The 21,951-nt window shown below is 38.6% G+C and overlaps 1 protein-coding gene across 1 annotated transcript in view; it reads left to right on the forward strand.

Annotated features, from left to right (window-relative positions):
- The window catches only part of RIMKLB (ribosomal modification protein rimK like family member B), a 73,402-nt gene extending 57,265 nt beyond the window's left edge, over positions 1-16,137 (forward strand). The window contains exons 9-10 of the transcript XR_008210713.1: positions 1,295-7,806; positions 9,959-16,137. The gene's annotated coding sequence lies outside the window, so the exon portion shown is untranslated. The remainder of the gene's footprint in view (positions 1-1,294; positions 7,807-9,958) is intronic.
- Positions 16,138-21,951: the final 5,814 nt, after the last annotated feature.

Here is a 21,951-nt window from a genome sequence, read left to right on the forward strand (position 1 = left end):
TCAAAAGCAGCATGGCTAGCAGAGCAAAGGAGGTGATGATTTGCCTATACACTGCCCGCATGAGGCATGGAGTAGGGCCTCTTAAGGTAAGAAGGACACAGACCTATCAGAATGGATCGAGAAAAGGGCAATTAAAATGATCAGAGAGCTGTGGTTTAACATGTACAACATGTACAAATTAAGGACTGATTTTTTGTTTTAGGCGGATTGCAATACAATTATATTTTAATGTAGGATTGGAACAGGAATGGAGTTTTGTTGGGGGTCATTGGAATTTTTGGGATTAAAGTATTGTAATCAGAAAAAAAAATATTGGTAATTTACTACATCAATAGTTTTTGGGGGATAGAATTATATATAAAGAATTATATAGATAATAATGTAGATAATAATATAGAATTATACATAAAGAATTAATGAAGATAATATCTCATGTACAAAATGGCACTTGTTGGAGACAAAAACAATAATCCAGTTATTGTTGCTCTTATGTCTGTGATGTGTATTTGCTATGTGTTTTTCTTATGTATGGTGGACTAAGCTTCCTTGATACTTCGTTTAATCAGTGTCATTGAATACTTACAACTTGGGGAGAAAGGAACTGGACAAGTGAATACTGCACAGAGTGTTACATGGATGGAACAGGAAGGTGCCATGAAGCAGGGAGAGAAAACTGAGCAGAAGTTATGTACAGGTTCTATATAGTGTATAGTGTATATCAACTCTGTCTAATCAGTGTAGTGGGAGTCCAGGAGTCGAGATGACTCAGTTATACCAAGATGATGAATGGGACTGTTGCATTGACTGTGCAGCTATAAATTTAAGAAGTGTGGTTTGCTCAAGGACACGTGTATAGTTTTTTTTTTCTTTTCCTTTTCCTCACTAATACTGTGCAAAGTACTGTCTGCTGGTAATTATTGTCTGGATTATGTCTGCTGAATGGCATTGTGTATTAAGCAAAAAAAAAAAAAAAAAAAAAAAAAAGTATTTTTTCAATGTCAAGAGAAAACTTTGAATGCTAGTGTTTATATTTTCCCATTAATCTAACAGTCAGAAGGCCAACAGTAACAACACAAGTATTTGTTGCTTTCCCCACCCATTCTAACAGCAACATATGGGAGGAGTAGTGCAACTGTAATATGTAGGAATTTTTGTGCATGCCTGAGTGGAAATGTTTGTTTACAAAATGACAAATATGAAAGTGTTATCTCATGAGATAGTAGACAGAAAAAGCTGCAGTTTTACTTTGCTAACCTTTTGCACATTTTTTCCTCCACATAGAATATTTCCACAGGAATGTAGCGCTTGTGAAAGATACTGGATCAACAGTTGCAGAGACTGAACTCCTCTACCTGCAAGAAAGGTAACAGTATCTAGATTCCAGCTTTAGAACACTGCATCTTGCTTCCTGATCTGGAAAGGCATTTCCCAAAGTCAGAAGATGAGTTTGGCACCCATTACTAAGTTTTCAGTGTGTCTATAATGCAAATATTAAGGAAGCTAGATAGATGTTAGTTGCAGAGATTTTTATTATGATGACTGCTTGAATTTCTGCTACTCAATTTTGGGAAAAAGCAACTAACATTTCAGTGATTTGTTTCTCTAGGTTGTTTTTTCTTTTTTTCACCAGTAAGAGACATATTCTCCCTCTTTTGGGGACACTTGTTTCTTGATAATGTCTCTTCCATAGTGGAAGAAAGAAAGGATTAACCAGCAGCAATGTAGAATGGGATGATGTCCAGGCTTGGACTAACAGTCATAATGAGCACCATCTTGCTAACTTCAAGATCTGAATAAAAGTTACGTGTTCTAATTCATGAGAGTGTCCAGTTCTTCATGTTATCTTCTGTGATAGCCTTTCTTCAAGTGCTGCTTAACTTCAGAAGTCTGTTAATCTTGCACTTTTTATTCAGCTGAGCCAGAACCTGTTGGATATTTGCCATTACCCTTACATTCTATTCCTTCAGAGAATTCCTAAGAATTCTGAAATCCTTTCTATTAGCAATTTTCCCAGATGCCTTGGAAGCCCTGGATCAGGCCTTTGATTTTATCAGTTGTATTGCTGAGAGTACAAGTCTTTTGTGAGTTTTTAAAGGAAAACCATTCTATCCTGATAACATTGGTGACTGCTAGGGAAAAACAGATCTGCACCTCTAACATATTAGAGATTCTTTGTTAAGGTAATGTATGTTTGGATTTGAGCTGTTTGGCAGTTATGGACATGAGCATGTAAATTAAAAATACTTTTTCTGAAATGAGCTAATCTTTAAAACTATGGGCTATAGATCTTGTATGTATCCCTTTACATTTGTTGTTAGTGAAACACTGTAAAGAATTAGACGTCTATCAATACTAGTTCTATAATGTAATTACTTGAAGCATGTATTTTAAAAAAAATCAATAAGTTCTTGGCTCCTGCAGTCATTTAATCTATCTCTTCAGTAAGAGGGATTTGTCTCCTTACAGTCCATCTCGTCATGTATCTTGGTTAAGAGCTCTCTTTAATAAGAGCAGTGGTCAAGAATGTGCGAATAACATGCTAAATTTTACTACTTTTTGTCTTTCCCTTGTTCCTTTGAATTATCAGTTGGACTTGTATACTAGATATCAATACCTTGATATTCATAATTTGTATATTACTTTTTTGAGTGTTAAACAGTACAGTGGAAACTGCATGTTAATATGTCTTTGATGTTAGCACTGACTTGTGCTGTGATTGTTAGGAAGAGCTGGTACTAACAGTTCACTTTGCACTTTTGTTGAATTTCCTCTTAAGTGGAATTGTGTTTTTGTGCTGGCTACAGAAATTGAACATTTGCAAAACTCTGATATGCTTAGGGTTATGAAGTTTTGTAGTGGCGTATGTTTGTATCAGTACCATGCAGGGAGAAAGGTTGTAAATTTGTTTGCTATAAGCCTTTGAAAACTTCTGTAACTTGAGCATTCTCAGTTGTGCAAGATTTAAGCTGACAGCTGTACTTTTATGACAATCTTTTGTATTTTCCTGGTCATTTCCTTTATTTTTTGTTTTATCACCTTGATTGCTTCTCCAATGCATACTTTCCACCTCTGTACAGCTTGGTTTATTACTCTGTTTATCTCTAGGTTATCTCAAGCTCTAGGTATCAGACTAGAACTACTCATCATCAAATCATCTTCCCTTCAACTTTCTCATCCCATGCAGACATCACTTCAACATTTTTCCAGACATACTACTTTGGAGGGCTTCCTCTGTTGAGGTGGTAATGACATTGAGAGAAGGAAGAGTGTGCAATACAGTGACAAAGCTGACTCAAAAATCTCAAAGGTGGAATCCATGGGCAAATAGACTGCTGTTCTCTACTTTCTCTGCACCTCCCCTGTTTAGCTGTTGGTGTACACGTATGTACATGTTGGTGTACAGTGTGAAATGTGAAATAGCCATTTGATTCCTTCTTGTTTTGCCCAGTCCTGTACTTCCTTGCATGAGAAATGGGAGTCACTGTCACTTTGGATGACATCAGGGGTAGATAAATTTTTAAACTCAGATGTTAATCCTCCAATTGTATTTTGCCTACGTGCTTTCTGATGCTTGGTTGCTACAAGGAAACCAGAAGCTATTTTCACTTCTGTAAGGTCATACCAATAGCCTGCTGAGGATATGACTGGTCCAGTGTTAGTCATGATTAGCCACGTAGACCATAACGTTTTCCCTCATGGATGTGTAGGGTTGGTGCCTTAGCAGGATGATTTGTTTGCAGTTTCAATCTACACTGGGGTCATTCTGTAAGAATAACTTCACAAGTTTTCCTGTTTATAGGTTTGCCTCTACTCTGTGCAGCTATGTGCTTCCTTACCTGTGTGACCTCCGTTCTGATGTAACCATTCTACCAACTGATTTCACTTAGGATCTAAGACAATTTTTCTAACTCTTGTTAACTCATCCACTGTTACATTCTATTTTGTGGCTGGCTGATTATCCTTAGCATGGGCTTTTACCTACCTAATATTAAAAGGTGTTTTCCTGGCCATGCCTAGTAATAATTGCCAATTCTTTTTCCTGCATACTAGGGATCTATTTACTTCCCAGTTCAGGGCTTCCCATTGACAGAGACACTATGTGTCACAAGCCCACATAGTATAAGAATCTACATGTATGATTTTTGCTCCATTGTGTGCTGCTTGGACAGCTGCTCTTATTTTTCCTATTTGTGTGCTACCTTCACATTCCTCTATTTCTTGCTTGCCAGTGGTAATATCCAATGCAGCAGCTTTATATTGCTGTTTGCCATTTTCCCTGTTGACTGAGGCCACGTGTTTTCTGTTGGTATGCCTCAGTAAGGTGCATTTCAATTGGTGAAGGCTTAAAGATAGCTGTAATGCTAAAGATAAGTGTTTATATGCATCTATCATTTGAAAACTTTACTGTATCTTTCAGCTAATTTCTGGATGGTATGTTTTTGTGCAATTCCTTTTCAGGGAGCAGTCCCCTTCAGGATTACTTCCATTCTGATTTGTACAGGCTGTTCCTTACATATTTTCTCAACTTGCTTAACTGCTCAGACTAAAGATGATAGAAATCTTTTTTTTTCCTGCTCAGAATATTGTTGTTCTGTTTTCTTTAAATGTGGTTGAACAAAACAGTCAAGATCTTTTTCACCCCCTGGGGCCAGTTTGGAACAGTAAGTAGCATGTTCAACAAAACTCCATTCAGCTATAGCAGTGTTGAAGGGTTGTATTGACCTAGTGACTGATATATTTTTAACTCTTTAGTTAGAGTTTTAACTGCCTCTCTATGTTCTAATTTCCACTCCCATGGCTTGCCTTTCTGTAGGGGTGAGTACAATGGATAGGAAATGATAGAAAATCCAGGTACGTTTCCTCTAATACCCTAAAGTTCCCATTAACTGTTGTAATTCCTTCCTTGATTGAGCTCTACAATTTTTCATAGAGTATCTGGAGGAATCACTGCATTATTATCAATCAAGTATCTTAAATTTTTACTTCTTTACTTGGTTCCTTACATTTTCCAGGTGGAATCTCAACTCCTGCTTTATCTAGTGTTTGCCATACTACTGCTGCCACTTTGAAGTCCCTTCTATTATAATATCATCTATATATCATTCTGAGGAAGTGAGATTGTCTATAGAAGTTCAGTGAGTCCAGCATGAGCAATTGTGGGAGAATGCTTGTACTCCCATGTGAGTCTGTAAAAGATATATTGTATTCCCTCCCAAGTGAAAACAAACTTTTATTAATCTTCTTCCTGCAAAGGAGCTGTAAAAAACATATTCTTTACATCAAAAGCTGTCATCCATGGTTGTGGTTGCAAAGTAGCTGTTAAGTTTGTGGTGTTTGAGATAGCAGCAGCTAGGAGGGCTGTATTAGCATTTAGGTGCCAATAATTGATTGTTAATCGCCCCCTCCCATCTGCTTTCTGGACTGGCCAGACAGACGAGTTATATGGGGAGGGAGTTCTGGAGGGAATTTGTCTTTTCTTCCAATCTGCTTTAACTTCAGAAACTGCATTTCATACTGCAGTAGAAATAAAGTATTGCAATCCATTAGTGATCTTAGATTCAGGGAGTGCAGGGGCTGTGTGAACTGTACACACTGCAGCACCCCTATCCCTTTGGTGTTCAAGATTGTTATTTGAACCAAAAGATGTACGCTGCCTTTTGGCTGGCATTAGATTCACCCATCGAGGACATCAAATCCTAAAATATTTTCATGATGGTTTTTAATTGCAAAGTGAGTAGGTGATGCACATTTCTCACCTGGGAGTTATAAGTTGACCCTAGTGGATTGACAACAGCACTCGTGCCATTCACGCCAGTAATCTTAACCCTTTGTTATCCAGATTACACTTCTTGGCATGTTGCTATGTTAGTATTGAAATTTGGACTCCCGTGTCTATTAGAAATGTCACCAATTGTCTTTGAGGACTGATTGGTCTCAATATGTATGAGCCATCATAGTTTATTCATTGATATGTCTCCACTTGTCAGACAAGCAGACCCAATTGCTAGCCGCCCATTACTTGTCTTTTTTTTCCTCATGCCCTTTGATTCTTCTTAGGGAATGAGGAGATTATCTCACTTTCTCTGAACCGGTGTTGAAGAAGCTGACATACATTCCTTTCTTTCACTACCACTCAATCTGTATCACTATGCCCGTGTCATTTCTGAAATGCTTCAGTCAGACCCAATATAATGCTAGTAGGCTCACTATGCGTTGCATCTCTGGTAATGCCCAGAGCTAATGCCCTTTTCCATAAGTCGGTTCTCTATCCTCAAGATCTTGTTAGCACATTTTCAAATTTATTTCCTTTTGGTTTACCCACTGTTCCTTGTTCCACAGATCCCACCTTATGATCTCCACCCCAGAACTTTAAACTTTGTCTGCCAGTTCATCCTCCCAGCCCATGACTGTAGTTAACTGTGCCATGCATTAATTCTTCCCATGTAGGGAGTTGATTAAAGGTATTGTATGCATTGTTATCTTGTACTGAATTATGTTCTGTGTCTCTTGATCACATTCTGTTTTGCAGCTAGATGGGATTTAAGGATAGCTGAGGCTCCTCTAATTAGTGATTTAAGCACTATTAAATCTAATGAACAGATAATGGCACGTCATGGGCCCCTCCTTCTTGTAATACTTTTTTGCAAGTTACTTTTGTGAAGACTGTGAGGAGCTCACTTAAGAGATTTAATGGGAATTACCAGGAGTTCACTTCACTCCATGGGGCCTATTCCCCCAGCCCTATAAGCTACATGGCTGGTGATAGGGTGAAGTGTATCTGCAGGCCCAGGTCTTAAATTTAAGAAAACTCATGGTGCGTAGTAGTTATTTGCTTCATTCAGACTCTTCGTAATATGGTCTCCATCACTTAAGCATACTTGCCACAAGTATTCTGTTTTTCTCTGCTATATCTCCATTGGAACTTTGTCAATTGTAATGGATCCTAGGGGCAGTTCTCATAGTATATTGTGGCTGACCACCTTGGGGTGATGTAGATTGGTTTGCTTAGCAACAGGGATTAGAACATTAGTTTAAGAACCAATATATTAGTTTAACAGAAGGAATTAGTAAATTGATAGTTCTGAAACTTTCCATTTCAGCTTTAGTGGGTGAACAGTCTTGTTTTTCCTAAATAATTTTGCACTGCGGACATAATAGAATATACGTTTATCTTCTGCCTCAATGATTTTGCCTCATGAGAAGTGCTGGAATCACAACAGAATACTTTTATTTTTTGCCTCAAAACGTGCAAGGGCATTTTGATTTTGTTCTACATAGATTGTTTAAAAAAGTGGCTCACTATGGCCTAATAAGCAATGGAAATTATTCAAACTGGGGATAAGTGCATGGAAATGAATCAAAGGTTTCAGTGATGAAGCTGGTGGTGGAAAAAAGTGGAAGTAGGTGGGCACTCGACTACTGTAAATACCACTGAGCATACCCAAAGGGACATGTGCACACATCTATGAGACCTTGAAAAAGAATGCATATGTGTTGCAGTGTACTGCTTGTGTATGTCTTAACTGTATAAATAGAACCTGAACTCTGAAAGGGTATGCTTGCTTGTCAAGTTGCCCAATGTGCATCATGAGGAATAAAAGGAATGTTGCTTTCTAACACCACATAGGAGTTAGAGAGTTTTCTTCCTGGATTTCGGATGACAATTTTAGCAACCCAGATGGGACAGTGAGACTGAAATCTCATGGACCAAAGGGGCCTCTGTTCAGCGCACATCCTGAGTGATTCTCTGGGAGATCCCGCAAATCCCAGCTCTGTCAGGACCAGCCACAAGTTCCCTGGAATAGGGTAAGGCATTCCTTTTTATTGCCTCGGGTAAAGCATGACAGGAGTCTGTATCACGTATGGAGAGCAAGGGTAAGGGGATCCCCAGGTAGGTACCCCACACACAAGCGGGGAGATCTCCCAAGTGTGTGACAGGTTCCGCGTTTCCTGGAAGTAACACAGTGAGGGGGAGCTTGAGACCAGCCCTCCAAGAGAAAGAGTCCAAGTCCCTGTTAAAGGGGGTACTTGAGAGATTCAAGACCCTCTGGGTTCTATGTTTCCTGGAAGTAACATGAAGAGGGGGTGCTTGAGACCAGCCCCCCAGTAGAAATGGGGTTTGAGTCCCTGTTAAAAGGGGTGCTTGAGAGATTCAAGACCCTTCGTGTTCTACATTTTCCTAAAAGTGGTTTATTGATAATTGCGTTGCATTACGGTTGCTGACATTGTGATTTTGTATGTGAACATGGGTATGTGAGTATTACTGTAGCAATGCCAAGCTTTTTATTTCTTTTCTCCATGGTGTGTGTATGTGGTGGATCTGCAGACTGTGTTAAGCTTTGCTTTTTACTTTCATAGCCGCAGCAATGTGTGTGTGTGTGTGTGTGTGTGTGTGTGTGTGTGTGTGTGTGTTAGAGTGTGTGAAGGCAATTTGCACATTCCGGACATTCCAGACATGGTGTAGTCGGTTGTGGAAATTGCAGAGGAAACTTGTTGAAAATTGTAATAATTGTTGGATTGGAGAAATGATTAAAATTACTCATGTAAATCTGGGGTCTGTGGAAAAATGACAAGTTCCCATCTTGCTGAAGGATATTGATCATGGCTCTCCCAGGAGGAATTCAGTGTACAACTATGCCTTGAGGGACTGGCAGACACAGTCACCTAGTAATTTGAGAAAGGACAATTGTCCAGAATAAAGTGTATTTATATTCAAGTGTATTTAGATTGTTGTGATTGGTTGCAGTTTGTGCTGGGCCAAAATAGATGAGTACTGGAACAAGAAACAACCTGCCAACCCCACCACGAGACTCGCATAGCGCTCTGAGAAAGAGCCAGGGGAGAAACACTTGCAAACTCTTGTTGTAAAATAGTATGTTACCTCAAGGATGGGGAGGAATACACTGGAAGTTGGAATGTCCTTATCTGCAGAAATCTAGGAAACCTCAGTGTTAGCACTGAAAATCTCCATGGCTGGAGATGAGACTGAAATAGAATATTTGGTAATCACAATTGGTTTCTGTATTCACAGAATATATGTTTTATACAGATATGTATTTTAAGGGTACCAAAGCCCTTAATTGGTCAAGACTGGTTGGAGGAATTAGAGGGGAAAATAAAATTTTAAAATTGGGTCTTTTATAAACAGGAGAGTTGCCTGGAAGATCAGAGGCAGTTTGTAATGAAAGTTTTGAGAGATTAAAAGAAAAGGAGGGGGGAGGGGGGGGAAAGAAAAAGAGAGACGGGAGAGGCATAGGCCATGGAAGGCGCAGGAGGGAACAGAGAGGAAATTGAGAAAGGAAAGAAAGGAGAAGGATAGAGACAGAAGATTATTGGCATTGATCGTAGTGCAGGGAACTGAAAGGGGGATGAAGAGGGGAAAAAAGGTGTAAGAGCAGTGCTAGAACCAAGAAGAGAGAATACAAGGCCAGAGATCAGAGTACTGATAGATGTAGAAAATGTTAGAGGTTTGGATTGTTAAAGCGATTGGATTGCCACAAAAAACAGCAGCAAAGATCCAGATCAAAACCGCTCACTCAAAAGCCACAGATATAATGGCAGTAAATACCGAATGAGGGGGACCAGGGGTGAGACCTCAGCCAAACCCCTAGTTACAATAAGGCTAGAGAATGAAGATGTAAAATTTCTTGTAGATGCTGTTGCAAAGTATTCAGTTATCAATACTTGTAAGGCACAGTTAAGCAATCAGACAACATCAATAATTGGAGCCACTGGGAAAGCTGGAGTGCAACCATTCTTCCATCAGTCAAAATTGGAAAATGTATACATATCAATTTCTATACATCCCTGATTGCCTGGTGCCATTAATGGGGAGAAATATCATAAACTTCAAGCCCAAACCATGTTTGGTAAAGGACAATTCATAATGCATACTTCAGAAAATAAAACTGTGGAGACTCAAGTTCTTATATTACAGAGATCATTCCCTACTGACCAGACAGTACCAAAGGACTTGGAAAATGCTGTAATACCATGGATCGAATCATCAGAGACACCCAGACAACCGAGATGAGCTGAACCAGCAACGGTAACTATCTAGCTGATGCCAGGAGCAGCACCGGTAAGATGAAATGTTTTCTTGCGAACTAAAGACCCTAGAGCCTTTGACAGAGTATTTTAACTTGCTAAACAGCTGCATGAAGACTTAAAAGGAGAAATGGAAAACCTAATGTGGACACTGGAATGTGGAAGTCCTTCAGAGTCCTTAAGTTAAAAAGCCCTTGTTTAGAAACTGTAGCAGCTACAATCTTGCTTGTACAGGAGGCCAGAAAATTGACCCTGGGAAACAGAATAACTTTGTATATTCCCTGTATGGTTACTGCAGTACTGAATCAATCTAAAGAAAATTTGTTGGCCATCTCTGAGCAGGATCATGAAGTACAAAGTGTTCCTGGTAGAATGAGAGGAAATGAGATTAAAGATATGAAAATGTTTGTTGATGATAGCAGTTTTGTGTGAGATGGCTTAGGAAGGCCAGGTATGCTGAAACAACCAGAGATAAAATAATAGGCTGGTTCTCTGGCACTACCACCTCAGCAGAGAAAGCAGAACTCGCAGCCTTGTTAAGAGCACTGGAGTTAGCAAAAGGGAATAAGTGCCAATATTTGGACAGACTTAAAATTTGCATTTGGGATTGTGCATATGGATGGTGCTATCTGGAAAGAACAGAGGCTATTAATCTCCCAAGGAATACCTGTAAAATATGGAGAAACAATAATAAAACTGTTAGACCAAAGGAAATAGCTATAAAACACTGCGAAGCCCACCAGTCAAACATCAGTTATATCAATATGGGCAACAGTAGTTCAGATACAGCTGCCAAAAATGCAGCAGAAGGAGCTTTCTTCCAACTCATAACCCTGAGATATCAAAGACTGATGAATGAACATCCGAAATACCAGACAGAAGTTGAAAAACTAGCTTTCTTGCTAAAAACTGAGAAAACAAAGCAGGATGGTGGGCAACTCCAAACAACCAAGTAATAGTTCCCCAACCAGTAAGGAGGAAAATAGTAGAGGATAATCAAACTATATGCTGGGCGTCAGATGCTATCATCAATAGTCTAAGACTCAAATTTTAAGTGTGTGAATGGGAGAAATTGTGAAAAGCATGGTGAGCAAAGTGTGAAGTATGCCTGAAATATAATCCACACAATACAAAAAGACCACCTCCTGGAGTTACAAGGAGAGGATGCAGCCCAGGAAACTATTGGCAGATAGACTATTCTGAGCTAACATGAAAAGCTGGCTACAGATACTTACTGGTATTGGTTGATACTTTTTCAGGACGACCAGAGGCTGATTGCTGTCACACCAATGAAGCAAGAGAAGTAGTAAAGGTTATGCTAAAAGATGTTATCTCTAATTTGGGGTACTAAAATGGATATCATCAGATAGAGGTTCATATTTTGTAGCTGAAATTGTTCAAAACCTAGGAAAAATCATTGGAATAGAATGAGGTTTGCATACTCTTTAAAGGCTGCAGTCTAGTGAAAAGATGGAAAAAATGAATAATAATATAAAAAAAAATTAGTAAAATCTGTTAAGAAACAGACTTGAAAAGGCCTGAGGCTCAACCTCTCACCTTACTATATGTTCTGATAAAACAGCATGCTGAAGAGAAAATTAGTCCTTACGAAATTATGTATGGAAGACCATTTCAGGTATTGGTGGCTAGTATTAATGTAAACCAATTAGGTGAACTAAAGCTAAGAGAATGTCATCTCTTTGGGAAAAGTCCTATCTTCTATCCACAGGTTTGTGGCTCCAGTGGCACCAGCACCTCTGGGAGTCATAGCACATCCATTCCAACTCGGTGAGTGGGTGTATCTATGGACTTGGAGCTCCGAACCACTACAGGAGAAGTGGAAAGGACCATATCAAATACTACTGGCAATGCACACTGCTGTCAAAGTGGCAGGAGTAGACTCTTGAATTCATTACAGAAAAACAGAAAGTGCACAACCCACAGTGGCAAGTAGAACAGACTGCACTGATGAAACTGAAATTTTCATGTATATGAATACAACTTGAAAAACGGGGAAATGAAAAATCATTTTATGAACTTGAATATAGTTATTGAGATACAGTTACTTTTAGAGTAACTAAATTGTTTGTCTTATATTGACTGCATTAATTGTTTGCTTATATTAATTGTTTGGGGAAAAAAACACCTCTTTTGCAATTCTTAAGGGATATATATTTTGTTTGTCTAAAACAATAATAATTTTTGCAATATGTACTTATTGCTTATCAATTGCATGCATGGGATCAAAATAAGCACATGAAATTGATGAAAAAGGGGGCTGACGCTAACAGTTCTGGTTCTTGTTGGATATGCTCAGAATTGCCAAAATATGAGACAAATCCATACCCATTGTGAGGATTACCACTACCAAAACTACCAAAACAGAGTTGGGACACAGTATTTGTTAACATCCATAGCGTACTTTGCAGATAGATATGAAGAATTACAAACATGGATTGTAGGAATTCAGCCTATGAATGATACCATTTGTCTGACAGATGCAGACTAGTCAAGTAGGGAAGGCTCCAGTAGGAAAATACCCACACTATAAATGCACTATAAATGATAAATAAGTATTTTGGGAAAAAAAAAAAAAAAAAAAAAAAACAACAACCAAAAACAGGAATAAATATTGGATCTCAGCTAAAAGGAAAGATACTGGCTATGTGGAGATCGAGCTTGGAGGGTATTAACTTCATGGTAAATCATGACTTGTACTCTAGGAATGGTAATACCATAGATGATAGTAGCAAATCAGTTATCTGGGGTAATACAGGCCTGAGTACTCTCCAAAGTCAAGAGAGAAGTCTTTAATCCGTTAATAGAAAAACCTAATAGTTTTCATTCATTCGTTAAGTGCTTTATTCCCTCTTTAGAAGTTGCAGAAAGGGCCATCAGCACATATCTATGAGAAAAATCTTTTCTTGAAAAAGAATGAATGTGTATGCCAATGTACTGCATTGTACTTCCAGGCCCCCCTACTTCTTCCTCAAGGGGATCTCTGGGTCTCGGGCCCTTTTCCAGCGCTGCAACAGTAACAGCTGCTATTGTTTTTTCCAATTTCCTTGCTCCTCAATCAATTTTCCAGATCCCTCATCTCTCTTCTGGGTCCTGACATCCCTGTTACACTTTGCTCATCTCTGCGTTCCTCAGCCTGTTTCTTTCCGAAACCTTTTTCACTTTCCAAACTTTCATAATTACAAAAACATATCATTAACAGTTACACTTTCATATACCATCAAAACAGTTTTTCCCCTTCCTTCAAAATCATGAGTCAAGCAATTCAATTCTTCAACTTAGTCTCACAATTAGGATACTCAGTTATAAGAACTGGTTCTGTTACTTAATTTATGTTCTCAGTTTCTTTCTCAGGGTCTTCCCTGGCTCACCAGCGATGTCCTTCTAGTGAGCTAAAATACAACTCAGAGGGGTGTTTTTTGGAATTTTCTTAGATGCTCTCTATCCAGTGATAACCTTTTATATTTGTCCAGTTCTAATTGCAGATGAAAGTCCTTCATGCGTGGCTGGGTAATGGAGTCTACCTGCTTCCCCAGGGTACAGTATCAGATCGAATTCATTATCCAAGAGCCATAACCAACATCCCCCAGCAAGACAGGAATTTTTAAACGAGGAATGTATTTCCACAACTATCACTTTCACAGCACAAGCATTTAACAATCTGCAGGACAATAACAAAAATCAATATAGTTGCCACAACCAAGAAAACCAGTTCAGACATTTACTCTTTCCACGTGTTTCCACCTGTCACATATGTGCAGTGACACATTTTATTCCAGACTGTAAATGTCCTACCCAATACAGCTGCTGTGCCAGGGCCTTACCCAGTTAACTTTCAGAGAGATTGATGATCTGTGTCCCATGCCAAAAAATTATGGTTTTGGTGCCTTCAGGACTGATACATGGTTTTATGGCTGTGCACTATGTGGTGCCCACCAGGCTTATGTGTACATCTCTAAGGCTTTATTCAGAAAAAATAATCCAGACTTAAGGAATATCTTTGTCCAGAGGGTCTTGTCAGTTCCCATAGTGATCCACCTGAGAGTTGGAGTTCTTTCTGGACAAGCTGCCAGCAGGCCCAAGGAGTCCGCCTCTCAGAGGGTCCCACAGCTAAGCTGAGTCTCTTGCCTGGCTTATCAATTAAAGCTGAGAAATCCAACATTAACTTGACACAACAGTGAGTTATGTTAAGCATGTATTTCTTCGTTACAGTGCTGGGTGCATGGGGGATCACTCCACCCAACCTGCACAGTGAGGAAATTGGCGACAACACATTTGTGGGTATAGCGTGTATGTATTCATTACATTTCTGAGAAATTGGTTACATACGCATTGGATTTCTGAGTACTTGTTAACATGTTGTCCTACTCTTCTGAGCATGTGTCATAAAATGTGGGGAAGATCTACGAGCCCCATCTGGTGGTTGTTGGATGAAGACTAGTAATCATCCTCGCTGTGAACTTCTTACCTTCGGGGGGTGTTGCAGCCCAGACTGGTTTCTGCTGGTACTGTGCTGAGGCATCTGTTCTGCTTTCTTATCTTTACTTGACCGCAGGTTCTCTTGGCCTCTGCATTCTGTCCTTAAGCCTATATTTATAAGTGTTCTGTCCTTCAGCTAATGTCTGCACAAGTTACGTGATAAAGTTGTTCATTGTTCCTGATTCACCTAACGCTGCACTTCTTTTTTACATTGGAAGAGTGTTCAGGATGGAGATGGCACTGAACTGATGCATGAGAAGTATTCTTAGAGCTTGCCTATTGTGTTTGTTCATGCTGTTTCTTTTTTTGCAGAAATGGTTTTATCACAAGCATCTAGTGCTGTAGTGACTTATGTTTGAATGACGTATTTAAAGGTGAAAGATGTGTGCAGAAGTCACTTCTAACTATGCTTGCTTGCTTTGGATCATATTTTGCTAAGTGCATTCTAGATCCATTAACTACACGTAAAGTGGAAGCACTTGACAATTAAAAAATATATATATAGACAAAGATATCTTAGTCATATATTAACAAATGCAATACAAATCAGAGATCCTTTTTTTTTTTTTTTTTTTTTTTTTTAAATTTCTGTTGATATACATAGAATAACAGGATAGAAGATGACATATCTTACCACATTTTAATAGAGCTAGTTCATCTGTAAGTAAATAAGTCAGTTTTGATGGGTGAAAACATATCCAAAAGGTTTGAGTTAGTTTTCTTGAGTTTCTGTTTCCCTCTGCTGGACTGTAGTTAGAACTGCCAACCTTTTTTTTTTTTTTTTTTTTTTTTTTTTTTTTTTTTTCTTCTCACAATCAATCTTCTAAGGTTACTGCTTCCTACTGCTTGCTTCCTTGTACTTCCAGGTGAAACACTTGAACAGTCTTCTTTGGTGGCCACATCAATAGGGCTGATCAACTTATTTTGTAATAATATCTTTAAATAAATACCGCAAATAAATACAAGTTTGAAACAGTAAGGAAAAGACACAAAGACACTTAGAAATATTTTAAGATGAAACTAAAATATTTCCTTGAAATATTAAATATTAAAATGAATGATTCCAATATAATTATCAACTGAAATAAAATTGATGTAATTGATTTTATTCTCCATGGTGTCAAGTATTAGCTGGAGTTTTTCTTTTAGGTGGAAGTTACAACTACAACGACAGCTAGGAAAATATGAACTGGACATGGGAAGAAACTGTGAAAGTAATGTAGCACAGGAGCAGGTATCTGAAGGGAGTGTGGAATCTCCAGACCCAGACAATGTTGAGATTTAGCTGGTCTGGAGTAACCTGCACTAGATATCAAGTTGGCTCTGCTTTAAAGCAGTACAATGGACTAGAATGACTTGCCTGTTTTACTGTGTGTGATATGCAGGCTAACTGATCTGGAGTGTAGGCAGGCTGAAGAGATGAAGTAACAAAACTTTCAAAGTCTCCTGCTTTTATTCAACCAGAGTAAGATAGTAATACTTTGCTATAGCTCCAAATAATAATACTTTTTGAAAATTCATATTACTGTCTGGCATGATGAGCTAGTGTGGTTTATAAAACATGTCTGAACATTTATTATACTCATATGCATGCTAAGATTAAAAAAATAATCATGAAATTACAAGTGTTGCTATTTTATAAGTCTCTCTTACGAATTTTAATTTGTAGCATTGCTATAGATTAAAAATAAAAAGGAAGCCAAGGTCCTGGGTTGCATAGATTTAGTAACAGTACTTATTTCCTGAAACTTGGGTGAAGTTATTGCACACGTATGTTTACATAATTGGAAACTAACATGATCCTTCGCATCTTCCTTAGAGGCAGCAATGGCTAGTAACTGTGTTGTCCTCATATAAGATTCTAAGATTATATAGTCTGAGTAGGCAACATAAAATCTTTAAAATTTGTTCACAAGAACTTTAAAGTGTGCTTTTTCTATCTTAGCTAGATTTTTATGTTTACAGTGAAACTTAGATCGGTTTTGCAGGTGTAAGTTTAAACTTGTAGCTGAAAAAGAGTTGGAACAAAGCTATTTCAGAGCTATTTGAAATACCACCGAAATTTTAAGTACAGTTCAGTTTTAAGCCCTTACAGCTTCCCTGCTGGATGTTCCTAATCTGTGTATGTGACTTAGATGAAATTGCGGTCTAGGTATAGTGAATGGATCTGCAAAAGTCATACTTCATGCCTGAGATGCTCAAGAGGATGAAGTCATGGGAATGAATGCCAGATACTTGTCATCTGAAGTTTTGTTATGCTATGTTGAGCATCTTGCTATTTATCTTAATAGGACAAGAGTGTAAGATTTGCTAACTAAGACCCATGATTAAGACCTCATGTGGCCCAGCAACACTTCTTATTCCAAAATTGCTGAATGGTGGAGGAAAAGGAAGTGGTGTTACTCCCTTTCAAGATGGGACACTTGCTGTGAACCTTCATCTCTGTTTACACCTTCGGGGGGGGGTGAGGGAGGGGGGAAGATCTGAGAAAGTGTCTTTGTTGGATCTACAATTGCATGGAGAGAAGAAATGTAAAAGAAGAAACAAGTAGGAGTTCCTAGGATGAGGACACTTCCTTATTGCAAATAATAAAGCTCTGAATTTATCTAAATTTCTCTTAGAATGCCCTCCTTAACAGGTTACAGAGTCATGCTTTTTCTTCGCCATAACAAATTTTGCATTCTTTTTTTCCCACTTACTAGTTATCTTCATGGAGATTATCTTTTTGGGCTGGTAGCTCATGGGAGATTCCTTTTGCCTTTTCCTTTAGAGGATATTCTTCAAGCCATTTATTGCTAGTTAATAGCAAAAACAACCTTAGAAAGTATTTTGGCTTCAGAAAAAGGATGTGGTATCAGAAACGCAACAGACTCTTGGAATGAACCAGGACCTTGGATAGACTTGGATCTTTGTGGCTTTGATGGTTTCTTACACTCCAGGAGTGCTGTAGAGATTGTCCCTTCAAGAGCTTGGGGTTTTGTATCTCTGAATTATGAAGAACCTTCCTTTCTAACATCCACAAGCTTTCAAATAATAGGACTTGCAAACTGATAGAAGTTAAGAAGAAATGAAAACAGTCCTTTAGGATATCCAGCAGCTTTCATATTTGTGACAGTTCACTTGATCATACATTAGGCAGTTTCAGATATCAGTACAGTCAGATTATTAAAAGTACCAGTCTTCTAGTAGGAATCTGCAGTTCTTTCTTATCCTTTCTGCAGTGAAATATACAGTAACGTTTTTATCTGTAAAGTACATTTAAGCCTACTAATCTTATGGTCATCACTGCCTCAATTAGTGTCATTTTCTAAATCATGGAGTTATAATCAAAATCCATTTCCAACCTTTACAAAGCTGTTTGTGAACTGAAAACCATGGTGGCTGCTGTATAAATCTTTTACTCCAGTTGAAAAGCAAATATTTTGTGAAAGAGCTTAGACTATGTAAGAGCTTCAGACAAAGCAAGGGGAATGCAACAATCTGTGTTACGAAGTTAATCTGTTTTGAGAACTGAACATTCTAAATCAAGTAAATTCTCTGGCTGTGCATCTCTTCAGGGAGTGCTAGCGGTTGGCAGACTGAGGAAAAGGTCATTTGTTTCCCACAATGGTGTCTGCAGATATATGTTGATCATCAGTTTAATGTTATTAAGAATCATTAAAAGGGTTTATTCTACTAAATTCAGCCACAGGACAGCCTGAAATAAATTTGAAATGGTTTTTAAGTGAATCCTTACTACCACAAATACACCATAGAAAATCTGTGTCTGAAGTGAACCTCCTTGCAACCAAAGACAAGACCAGAGAGCATACACTCTTGTTTAATTTCATGCAGTTGGTGATGGCCCAGTTCTCTAATTTGTCTAGACCTGTCTGCAAGGTTTCTCCACCATCAAGGGAGTCAGCAGCTTCTCCAAATTTATTATAATCAGCAAATGTTCTAACAGCTTCTAGTTGTACATCCAAGTCATTTATGAAAACATTAAGGAGAACTGGCCCTAAAACGGAGCCCAAAGAAGCCCTTCTTGTGACTGGCTGCCAGCCTGACATAACTCCATTTACTATAGCCCTTTCAATCCAATCCATCAGTCCGTTGCTCACCCATCACATTATGTTTTTTATCTAGCTTTATGCTGGACATTTTGTCCAGAAGGATATTGTGAGAAATAGTATCAAATGGTATACTGAAATCTAAAAAGATAACATCAGTTGGCTTCCCCTGGTCAACTGGATGGGCAACTCTGTCATAAAACAAAATTAACTTAATTAGACAGGGCTTTCTCCTCATGAAACTGTGTTGGCTGTGACCAATGACCATATAGTTCTTCAGGTGTTTTTCAGTAACTCCCACCATAATTTTCTCCATAATTTTACTGGGCACTGAAATGAAACTGACAGGCCTATAATTAACAGGGTCTTCTTGCCCTTCTTGAAAATTGGAATTTTTGCCAGCTTTCGGTCAAATGGGATCTCTCCAGATTCCCAAGACCACCGAAAAATAATTGAGAGGCTCACAGTGTCATTGGAAGACTCTTTAATTAACCTGGGATGAGTCCCATTGGTCACATAGACTTATATGCATCAAGGTAAAGCAAGGTAAATCCTGCACAAGTTTGAGGTTGGCTGGAAGCTGATTGTTCCTGCAGTCACAGTCCTCCAACATGGGACACCTGGGGTGTCAGACGCCATCATTAGTGCTGAAGATGGAGACCAAGAAGGCATTAAATGTATCTGCTTTGTCTATGTCCCTGTTTGTAAAGTGATGATTCTCATCAACTAATGAACAGCTCTAACTGAGCTTTGGCCACACAATTTTTCACTGTGCAAGGGCAAACAGCATTTCTGTAGTCTTCCCATGTTGCCTGACCTTGTTTCCAGAGACCATACGCTTTCTTTCTCTGCCTGAGCTCTAGAAGAAAATCTTTGTTCATCCAAGCCATCTTTCTGCTCTGCCTGCTTGGCTTCTGATGTTTCAGAATTGCCTGTTTCTGTCCTCTCTGGAAGTGATACTTAGAAAATAACCAGTACTGTTAGACTCCAATGCCTTCAAAAATAGTTTCCCAGGGGACCTTGCTAACTAGTTTCATGAATAGCCTAAAACCTTCTCTCCCTGTATCCAGGGTTCAGGTTTTGGTGGCACTTTTCTTCCTGTCATCAAAGATTTTTAATTCAACCATATCATGATCACTATGGCCAAGACAGACACCAATCACCACCACAGCCACAAGATTTTCTCTGTTTACAAGCAACAAGTCTAGGAGAGCACCATTCCTCCTTGTCTCCCTTAGACCAGGAAGTTGTCATCAACATCAAGAGTCTCCTGGGCCTGTTTCTATCAGCTGTGTGACATTCCTACTTAATGTCTGGCAAATTAAAGACAAGGGCAGTTGATCTAGAGGTCTCTCTTAGTTCATTTAAGAGTAATTCATTGGTATCATCATCCTGGATGAGTGGTCTACTCCCACAATGACATCTGCCTTATTTACTTGTCTTTTGTCTTTACCCAGAGGCTCTCAACTATGTCATAACCAACTGACAGCTCCGTGCCATCCAACCCTCCATTACATACAGTGCCATGCCCCACCTCTCCTGCTCTGCCTGTCTCTTCCAAAAAGCCTGTAACCATCCATCACAGCATGGAATCCTGTGAAAAAGTATACAAAACAATGCTCAGCTAATAGCATTACTTTCCACTTAACTTTGGTAGTTCTTTTTTTAAATATTCTGTTCACACAGTCACTAGAAGTCAGTATTACTACCCCAATTAATGGCATATTGCAGAATTTGGAATTGCTGCTCCATCAAGGTGAATACTCCTCAGCTCATGGTATGGAGTGTATCTCAACAACATCTTCTGAAACTGCTTGTTTTTCAGGTCTCTTGAGAAAGCTACTTGCAAATTTTTTTTGTTGCCAAAACTTAAGGGCTGTTAAGTGGAAATAGTTGTCAGAACCAAAAAGCATGTGTCTTAATCTTCACTTTAGTAACTCTGGAGTGTTTGGCAATGTCAGAACAGCTGAATGTATTTTGAAATAGAACAGAGGGTCTAACTATTGTCTTCAAATCAATGAAATATTGTCCCACATTTATTAAAAAAGTAAAAAAAATAAAATAAAATTGGTGCCTGATTTTCATTATGAAGAAGACTTAAAAACACCTTTGATTTTTAGTGATTTTTTTTTTTTTCCTCCTGCTTAGTCATGCTCAAATAAAGCAAAACTGTTTCATTGGTGTAGTGATATTCTAAGCCCACATAACTCACCAGAATAACATCCCTAAGCAGGTTTCTTTATATACCTTATTCTAACAGCATAGAAAAAGTGGATTGAAAACTAAAATGGACTGTACATCCAATTGAAATGATTTGTGCTATAAGTAAGCAGGATCTTCCACAATATAGCCCCCAAAGCAGTGCAAAGAGCTGCTGCAAACCCTTACAAAATGGTTTAGGGAGTGTAAACTGGGGTGTTTGCTCACTACTGCACGTTGCATCCACGCTTACAGACACTTAAGAAAAAAGGGAGCTACCTGTTGATCTCAGCATTTTTCAACAAAAGGTCCCGTAACACATTCTCCTCAGCCACAGTCTATTATATTAGCATTAGGATTCTAAAAAATCAAATGTTCCACACTTACAGGTATATAAGTTGTCCTTGATGTGGATGGCTACAGAAACCTTAAGAAATTATTGTGCAGGGAACTCCTGGTGCAGCTGCAGATGCTCAAAAATCAGCAGCTGAATATTCAGACATTTCCTTTTAGAGTGATCATTTTTCTATTCCCACTGGTTTCCAGGCTAGGAGCTCCCCCATACTCTACATTGTTCCCCACCTTCATATGCTTTTCCCTTTTTTGACTTCTGGACGTATCTTAAAATTCTCAGCAATTCCTTGCCCTGCTTTAATTTCAGACCCACTGTTCTGTTTTTTATCCACTTCTGTGGCCTAGTTCTTACCCTCCAGTTTCAAGCTAAGCTCCTGTACTCTTTGCATACTTCAGGATGGTGTTTTTGATTGCAAATTGAATGACATTTTCCATTCATATACCATGTGTATGGTAATGTAAAGAAATAAATGTTCAGAACAGACAAGGCCAACACCTTGCTAAACACTAGTATTTACTTCTTGATATTGAAACTGCATCTATCTGCAGTTCAGAACACTCAAAAGAGATTTTATAAGTTGCTGAATGGGAATTGTACAAATGATGTGTTTGCACTAGCAGAGAGGCTTCACCAAGTTTCCAAACTGCAGACCTAATCATAGAATGGCTTAAATGGGAAACTGCCTTCAGAGACTAAGGAGCAAATGAGAGCAGGGAATATATACAGACATTTTTCTTAGGATGCAGGCACTCAATCCCATCATACAAGATTTTGAGCAGTGGGTGCTGATAAAATTATTGGTCC

Source organism: Tympanuchus pallidicinctus, unplaced genomic scaffold (genome assembly GCF_026119805.1).
Source record: "Tympanuchus pallidicinctus isolate F22 unplaced genomic scaffold, pur_lepc_1.0 scaffold40, whole genome shotgun sequence".
NCBI classification, from domain to species: domain Eukaryota; kingdom Metazoa; phylum Chordata; class Aves; order Galliformes; family Phasianidae; genus Tympanuchus; species Tympanuchus pallidicinctus.